Below are 10201 nucleotides of genomic sequence, written 5' to 3' on the forward strand. Positions count from 1 at the left end.
TTACAAGCTCAATGCTGAGTAAGTTGCACGAAATATAGGATCAGTAAATGCTTGTTCAAATCGAGCGACGATGTGAACCAAAAGATTCTGGACTCACCCCGATGGCTCAATGTTTCTCCAGACGGCAAAAGTGAACTATATTTGCACAACGGGCTGAAACCATTGTGATTTTGTAACCAAAATATGCCACATACATCGAAAATGTATGAAAAATTATAAATACCTGCATCTCAGCTCTGATGATAAATGCACATATATACCAATAATCATTGGTGCACTTAGTAAATATCTAATCTACAAGCGGGAAAGGCTACTAATGAAAGGATCTGGCTAACAGGAAGTTTACAGATACAATCAGTGAGTGATACCATGTGTAAGACATGCCTACATTTCAATAACCAATGTTAGGAAATTATAAATTATTATGTGAAGTAAACAGGAAAAGTTTTCATGCTGCACTGTAAGGGTGAAGTCCATTGTTAAAATGGGGGACTCTATAGTTATTAGCCGAAACTGAAACTGACAAATGGGCTACACCCTGGGAAACTTTATAAATAAAGATAATCCCCCCACCAATTTTTGTGACAGCTTTGTTCAATTGGATTCTGGAAGCTATTGTTGCCTGTTTAGTTTATGCACTTTGTGCTTTGTGTCAGGCATTTATAGATTTATTTTGTGCTCCAGGAATTAGCCAGAACTTCTGTCAAATTTAAAATAATTTCTGTGTCACATCTGGGTCCAAAGTTTCTACATTCCAAGGTTCGACATCCAAGGTTTCTACATTCCAAGATCGATTTCCAAGGTTTCTATATTCCAAAGTTTCTACATTCCAAGGTTCGATATCCAAGGGTTTCTACATTCTAAGGTTCGATATCCAAGGTTTCTACATCTCAAGGTTCGCCATCCAAGGTTCGAAACCCAAGGTTGCACACCGAATTGATAGACAGATTTTATGTAATCAAGGTTCGAAATTCACTGTCGAAATCGAAGGTTCGAAAAACCGAATTTGTACAAAAATGGAAATCCGGATTTTATGAAATCCAAAATTTTTGGAATGCTATTGTTGAAAAATCAAATTTTTGTGAGGCCTATTTTGGGGAACCCCAAAACCGGGATAAGGAGTCCGAACGTCTGAACTGCGTATCTACGTTACCAATGTAACATTTGACTGCACGTCTGGTGTAGCATTTGCTGTTTGTTTGTGTAAATATTTGTTTATGTAAGCTGTTCGTATGCTGACTATTAATAATATTTTACAAAAAAGTCATGGTGTGGTGTTGTTTTAAATTCACTCTATCCACGTTGATTCTGTGAATTCGGGTTATGGCCAAGAGGTCGTAACACTAACAATTATCATTGTTTTATAAATTCCAGCCTTGGAATTATGTTTTTCTTTTTTTTTTTGTCAAGTACCAACTCACACTTTCTAAAACATTTTAATAAATATAAAAACTAATGTCATGCACTGTTGTAGAGAATAGATGCTTGACGGATGTGAATGTCGGCGAAAATGAATGCCTCGTCAAAAACTGGGGAATAGAACATCTTTGGAGAAGTAATAAGGAACATGAAGATATTATATCTGGTTTATAAATTTTCTGTTGTAACTAGTATTATTTACACAAACACTTTGTCGTGCTTGAGGGTGCGTTAAAGTGGCTCCTGCATTAGTTTGAGGACATTCGAAGAGTATTAAAAAAAGTTTAAACAATAAGGTCTTTATATATCTTGAGCTCATTATGACATTCCACCGAATCGACGAAAACATTCAGCTGTGAGCACTGTCTCTGGAAAGCCGCTGCACTGAATTAAGTATTATCTGATAAACAACTGTCCAAAATGTTGAGATCAATGGAATCCGCTATTGAATTTGGTAATATTGATGAGTTTTCAGACATACTGGGCAGTGAAATATAACCACTCATCTTCTCATTTACAGTGTACTGTTTCTGACATATGGACTACAAATTATATGCACACACACACACACACACACACACACACACACACACACACACACACACACACACACACACACACACACACACACACACAAACACACACACACATTATATATATATACACACACATACATATATATATATATATATATATATATATATGCCTGTGTGTGTATTTGTCTGTATGTGTATGTGTGTGTGTATGAGTGTGTGTATGTATGTTTGTGTACGTTTGTGTGTATGTGTATTTGTGAGCATGTGTGTATGAGTGTGTGTTCGGTTCCACTGGTACATTCTAACCAGGCCGTTTTTGTTTTATGTTTAACACCAAGAAACATCTGCCTATTTTGCCTGAAGCTGCAGGAAGAGAAATTAAGTTGTTATTCGCAGAGAGTTATTGATCAGGTAAAAACAGCTTTTTGTCCAACGTAAATGGAATTTCTTTCGTCGGTTTCCATTTTTAACATTTCACCATGATTTTGGCCAGTTTAATTCCAAATTATTCGTTGGGTAATTTATGCAAAACTCTTTTACTTGAACCAGGTTAGGACCTGACCTGCTTTTTGATCAATTTCTGTGTCTATCTATCTAACTATCTATCTATGTGTATGTCTATATATGTGTTCTTTCGCACGTTCGGATGACCTCTACTCAACTCTATATCTTTATTTAGGCATAAAGCCCCAACATAGAATGGACATTTCAAGGACAAACAACACAAAACATGGGGTACATGTAAAGTGTGATGAATATGACATGGATTATTTACAATAAAAGGATGAAATGGTTTACGAGCCCCACAAAGCTCGCAGTTCCATTTTACTGTTCATTTATACAGTATCTTATCGTTTTACCGTTCGTCCGTTATATGTTCAATTAGATCTTCTCTCTCAATCACACCGGGGAGATTCTCATAACGAACATATATTTGCGTATGAGCAATTAATTCAGTAAGTGATCCACACAGTTTTTGTATCGTCCCTCTATCCAACAACACCGCTTTCTCATCTGGGTCAAACAAATGCGGATCCAATCTCACTCTAAGCAAACCTTTAATTTTCGTTAGCTGCTTTTCCAATTCTATATCTCTTTTGTAATACATCAACCAACATTCTTAAGATTCTGTCCCAATGGTCGTCCTATTCTCCTTACTTTTGGTCTTTGCGCTTGTACTTTCTCCAATCAATCATCTGTTTTCATCCTTTTAATTCTATCGTTTTCACTGCTTGTTGCTGTCTCCGGTTCCGTGGTTCGATTCTCTGTGTCTTCTGTTTCATCCACATGTGTCTTTTTCACCTTCCCTGCTTTTCTTTTCTTTGGGGTTTTGGGTGGTGACTCCAGCCTCGACCTTTTTCTGTCTGCCACCGCTTCCCCTTCCGTTCCTTCTACCTCCTCTGCCTCTGCCTCATTGCATATCTCCTCAGTTTGCACTTCTCGTAGGGGACACTTTGCTTGCATATATCCCCTACTTCTACATTTATAACATACAGGTGGTCTCCCCCTCCACCACAACTCTCTGTCGGGTCTCATCGGGGAGTACCAATTCCTCGCCAATATTGTGTAAATCTGGTAGGGTCACATGGATTACAACTTCTAAAACCCCACCAGTTGATTTCTCTGGACCTCTCGACTCTTATAACCTCCATCTCGTCCTTACAATTGAAAATAATGGCTGCCACCAGCCATTCTTCATTCATCTCCGGGGGCACTCTGCCTATTCTTACCCTTGCGGCGCGTCTTTCGCAATAGGAAGGTAAGAGTGCCCACTCAGCTGCTCTCAAAATCGCACCTCCACTGTGCCGTACCTCTTCCCTCCCGCGTAAAAGGTCGTCATCACCTTGACCCGACCCAGACACTTCTCCATGTCTCCCGCTGCCGCCACCTCCACATTCCTGGTTTCAACGTTCAGTGTCCTGCACACCATCATTCTCTTCTCCGCCCGCCACGTGGCCCTCTTCGGCGGTGTCACCCGAAGGCAATCTCCCTCCTCCACAACTAACTCCACATGCTTCTTCACCCACACTGAATGCCCCCCCCCCCACCTCCGACCAAAAACACAAACGCAACTCTGAAGAACTCTGGTTGGCTACCCCGACGTCTAGACTTCTCCCTCTATATCTACGTATTGGGCTAGCCTACTTCATTGTCTGGGGTCGTCAACACAACAATATATAAACCTGAAAATTTGTGTATGCGTGTGCAGTGAGTGTATGCACGTGTTTCTGTATTTATACTCGTACCACTACTTATTACCATTCATTTGTAACTGGGTGCCCCAAAAGATATTATTTCTGAGATGAGACTTATAACCCCCAAACCATCACACACATACGAGACTATGGAAATAAGGAGTTCCATGGATATACTTCTCCAACACACACACACACACACACACAGACACACATACACACACACACACACATACACACACACACACACACAAACATACACACACACACACACATACATTGCTCTGCAAGAGCTTCCTACTGTAGCTTCGGCGGGACCAATGTTTTGCAAGGGAATATGGTAGACGGAAGAAGATCGTCGTATACATATATACATTCCTACCTACCTACCTACCTACCTACCTACCTACCTACCTACCTACCTACCTACCTACATACATACATACATACATACATTACACATACAGCAGCTGCATTCCCGTATACGAGCAAAGCCATTGCTAGAAAGAATCATTGAAATGAGTCATTGATGATGCAATGGAGGCCTCTTGTATGACTCTTCAGCTCAGCCAATGATTTTTCACCTTCTATGCTGGTTGGCAGACGGAACAGGTACCACAGTATGAAGTCTTTCGATTTGCCCTTTCAATTCTCCAACTCAAAGGCACGCTTTTCCACAGGTTGTACATGTTCTGTTGTCTAGAATAGCCGTATCACAATTTACAAGCAGTTGATCCTCGTGAGTTCTTTGATGGTTGATCAGGCCTGCATGACTTAAGAATTTCCTCCCACAAACCATACACATAAAAAGCAATATTCCCTCATTTTCCGCAGGCACATTTCCACACACATACATACATACATACATACATGCATGCATGCATACACACACAAACACATACATATATACATACATATATATCAGAACTGCGATAGCATAAGAGGAGCCTAGTTTCAATGTAGCTAGCCTACAAGAAAGCCTTTGACTCCGTCCCCCACTCTTGGATGCTAGAAGCCCTTCAACTTGCTAAAGTTCCAGTGAGAATAGTCAAAACCATAGCTGACCTGCTTTATCGTGGGCTACCGTCTTGAAATTAAACACAAAGAGTGACTATTATCAATGATAGAATACAGTATCGCAAAGGCATATTCCACGGGAACAGCGTCTCTGATGTTTATACTCTTTGTAAACTCCTTGTCATTCGTGTTAAGGAAGTCTAAAGGATATCTCACTGGTTCACAAGCAACCAAAAATACCAAACTTACACACAGTTTCTTTGCGGATGACTTGAAACTTTATGCAAAGGATATGTACGAGATGAGAAAGAACCTTGACCTAGTTACAACATTTTCAAAGGATGTAAGGTTTGAGTTTGTTCAGGATAAATGTTGTTATATGGTTGTGAAAAGGGCGAAAGCTATAAATCAGATTAGCAACAGCTCCATCAATGTTTGACTGTTTCCCCTATATCAGACGAAGAATGTTACAGGTATCTAGGGGTGGATGAAAACATCTTACAATGGCAACTGTAACAAAACACGTGTCACTAAAGAATTTTACAGCCGAATAGAGAAATTGTGGACCTCAGAATTCTCTGCATTCAATAAAACGGTAGCCCACAATGTGTTTTCAGTGCCAGTACTCATACCAACGTTTGGATTGCTTGATTAGACGCTTGATAAGATCTGAGCCATTGATGTAAAAACTCGAAAATTACTTACAAGCTCACATAATTTCTACATAATCAGTAATGAAGAGCTCTTCTACATAAAACGAAAACAAGGCGGTAGGGGGTTAACATCGATCCAAAATGACTTTGAATGTCGTATCAAATCCCTTCGGCGACATCTTTTAATCACCAAGTGTCGAAGTCTTTCTCTTGACCAAGTTTACATACATGAAGCTGATTACATCATAAAACTTGGAAGGCAGCTCCTTGAGCAACACTCTTTGTCTGATAACCTAGAATACACGCCCAAATAAGTCGAACGACTCTACCGTAAGGTATCATCAGATGAAAGGATGGAGCCTATATGAACAGAAGACTATGCATGGATATGTTAGCAGAAAGCTCCGAAATGATAGTAATATTGATCATCAATGCAGTCTATCATGGACCAACGGCTGGATTACTACCTTTCCCTTTGAAGGGTATGAATTTGCAACCTAGGAACAGAAAATATCAACCAAGTACCTGATACATAAAAGGGACAGAGATACAGGAAAATCAGTAAAATGTGACAACCGATGCAGATTTTGTGGAGTTAACACTGAAGATATCACCTGCATCATAAGCACTTCTCCGAAAATGGCATTACGGTAAAATCTACCGATGCGGCATGATGTTCTAGCTAGGACACGCTATAATGAAATCTGTCGGAAGGATAAGCCCGAGGGCAATAGAATAAGAACCAACAGTATGGTAGAAGCCGTAGCCACTCATAATATAACCTCAATAAAATGCAGACCTCAATAAAATATAAGCACAACAGACCAGATATAATGATTTGGGATAGAGGAGAGACCTTGGGATATGTAGTACATTACCTAAATACCAATCTTGAGAAATTAGGCTTCTCAAAACCAGGAAGAGAAAAGCTAATTCGGAGACTACAGATCCAATACATCAATGGAACTGTAAAAACCTGTAAAACTTTCCAGAAGTTTATCATTTAAATATATATGAGCACGTCTGGATATACAACTATATGCATGAGAATACATACATAAAACAAAGCATACAAATCTGCACATATACATACATACATACATACATACATACATACATACATACATACAAACAAAAATGCCCCGTTTTTTATGTTGAAATTCCAATATTTTATTGGATACAAAGTAGATGTCCTTTACAGACCAGTCTTGTATCTAAAATGTTGAAACCAATACTAGTGCTGCAAATGCTTTCTGGGATATTGAGTTGTAAGAGGAGTTTCGACTGCCATATTCCTAAGTCTGGTATAATATTTCCGGGACACTTTATCTTTCTTCATAACAACTTCGTATATTATCTTTTCTTCAAAAACTAGTTACTTGTAGCGTTCTCTCAATGGAACAGGTGAGAGAGAGAGAAAGATAGATAAATTAGATAGATAGAGAGAGAGAAAGAGAGAGAGAGAGATATATATAGATAGATAAATTAGATAGATGGAGAGAGAAAGAGAGAGAGAGAGAGAGAGAGAGAGAGAGAGAGAGAGAGAAAGAGAGAGAGAGAGAGAGACAGACAGACAGAGAGACCGTTGACGTACAGACTGTGGAGCTGGGGTTGATATTCCACGTACAGCTATCAAACACAAACATTTCCTTTGGCAAAATTCCATTCAAATGTCATCTGGCAATGATGATATTAATTCCAACTGTTTTATGTATGCATGTATGTATGTATGTATGTATGTATGTATGTATGTATGTACGTATGTATGCATGTATGTATTTATTTATGTATGTATATATGTGTATGTATGCATGACATCCATACATGTTATCATGTAAGTATGTATGTATATGTATTTTATTCATATATGTAGATATGAACACATGCACGTATGAAGCCCAAAATTCGGAGTACGAACGTATTCCGAACTTCAAAATTCCACAGCAAATTGATGGCGTTGATCAAGCGAAAAGTCACTGTCAATAATTTCCTTGTAAAATTTAATAGACATGTGTGCTATTTTTCTATTAAATGGTATTGAGCAATACTTCTAATTACAATTTTATATATATATAATTTCACGTAAGATCAATATCCATATCAATACACACATACTCAAACACACACACACACATACTCAAACACACACACACACACATACACATATAATGTATATCAGGAAAAGTTTGTATCATATAGTCGTAGTTTCTAAGTACCTGTCAACCTGTTACGGTAAAAATATAATATACTAGCTGAATGCCCATCGTTGCCGGGCAAATTTCACAATACAATGGCTTTATGTATATATCTATTTTTTATTCCATGTCAGACTATGTCTTTGCTGACAGAAAGGCCTCTTGATCAGGACAGATTTGTGCAATTTTTCGCCAAAAAATTTTCCCTTTTTCAATTATCTACAGGCCTGTTCGACCGTCTCACATAACTTTGGTAATTAAAGTTGATTAAATCTTCACAACTTCTTAGAACATTTGTTATTGTAATGTTTTATTTTAGTCTTGTTTAATAAAATTTCGTCGTAATGGTTTTGCTCTCATTTGTGATAGACGCTACCATGCAGAAAATCTGAGTTTCCAAATTCTATTTTGTGATTAGGTAAAAATTATCAAACTTTAAACTTCTGTAACATTTTTCTACAATTTTTGTTACAATTTAATAACAAAATTGGATACAGCGTGACAACTTACACCAATACGCCAAATTTGAAAATGTTCACTTACTTTTCAAATTTCAAAACGCGTGACAGTAGCAGAAAAGACATGTGAGTGGTAGATAAATACAATTACAAAACGCAAACACACTCGCGCGTGCGCATACACACGGACTCACACACAGACACATACCCACACACACAGATGTCCATATACACACATACAAACACAGGCACAGACGCGCATACACACATACATGCAAACACATACTCTCATCATATAGTAGACATATATATGTATGTTTGTATGTTTGTGTGTGTGTATGTGTCTGTGTATGTGTTCGTATGTAGGTATGTGTGTGAGTGTGTATATATTTGTTTGTGATGGTCAGCAGAAATGCTACGTGAATAACTTGTCAACTTACCAACCCCTCCCGCCTACCTATTCCTCACAGCCACATTCCTTTGCCTTCATCAACGTTTTAAAAATAACTTATGTGTATGATCATTGGTACAAGTTTATAAGCGCGCGTGTGCGCATGTTATATTTGTATCTGTGTATTTACGTCCGTAAGTATGCAGCGCGCATCATAATATATATTCATCTTTCAGTAAGTCACGCCCACTGCTTGGAAATTTCCAAATTTAGATTCCGTAACTTATCTTCTATCTTACCCCTCTCACTCAAGTTCACTGCAACTCAGCCCACACCTCACACGTACAGTACACTACAGACAAAATAGTCGAATGATTGGTTGAGGTTTTATAGGTTATGGGATAGGATATGATACATTGAAAATAGTGGATGCTTCGTCAATTTAATATATTTATTGTTTTAATGTGGTGATCTGGCAGAATTATTACCACACCGGAAAAACGCTAAGAGGCACTTCTTCCGACTTTACATTCTGAGCTCAAAGTCTGCCGGAGTCGACTTTGCCTTTTATCATGTGGAGTCGATAAAATGTGTACCAGTTGTGCACCGGTGTCGATGTTACTGACTTAGTCCTCACCCGAAATTGCTGGCCTTGTCCTAGAATTTGAAACCTGTATCAATTATCTTTTAATTGTTTCAGTCCTCAGACTGCAGCCACGTTAGGACACTGCCTTAATGAAAATTTAATTGAATGTATCTGGCGTTTAATCTGTCGGTCTCTTTTGCCGAAAAATAAGTTACGGGTACGTAAACATACCAGCGCCAGTTTTAAAGATGTGTTAGGGGACACACAGATACACACACACATAGATATACATATACACATATATATATATACGACGGTCTTCTTTTGTATCTATACATACAAGTAAATGAATTACTAATCTTTTATCTTTGACTTGTTTCTATCATTAGACTGCAATTATATTGGAGAAGCACCTAGAATAGCATTTTTAGCAGAAATAATCGACCCTAGTTCATTTTGAGAGCCTGATACTTATTCTACCGATCTCTTGTACCAAACCGCTAATTAAGGTGGACGTAAACAAAGCAACACCGGTTGTCAATTGGTTGTTTGAAGACAAACAGAGACACGATGCTACAACGTGGGCTCCGTTCCGGGACCCGGCGGCGCGTTGTGTTCTTGAGCTCAACACTTCACTTTCCCGTTGCTGCAGACCACAAAACTGTAAAAAGGTCATCCTGCGTCGGACTACCTTCCGATGTGGGAGAATGTTATCCTGCTTGCCTAGCCAGATCAGTAGTACCATATGAAA

This window comes from Octopus bimaculoides, chromosome 7 (genome assembly GCF_046866305.1).
Source record: "Octopus bimaculoides isolate indiv1 chromosome 7, ASM4686630v1, whole genome shotgun sequence".
NCBI classification, from domain to species: domain Eukaryota; kingdom Metazoa; phylum Mollusca; class Cephalopoda; order Octopoda; family Octopodidae; genus Octopus; species Octopus bimaculoides.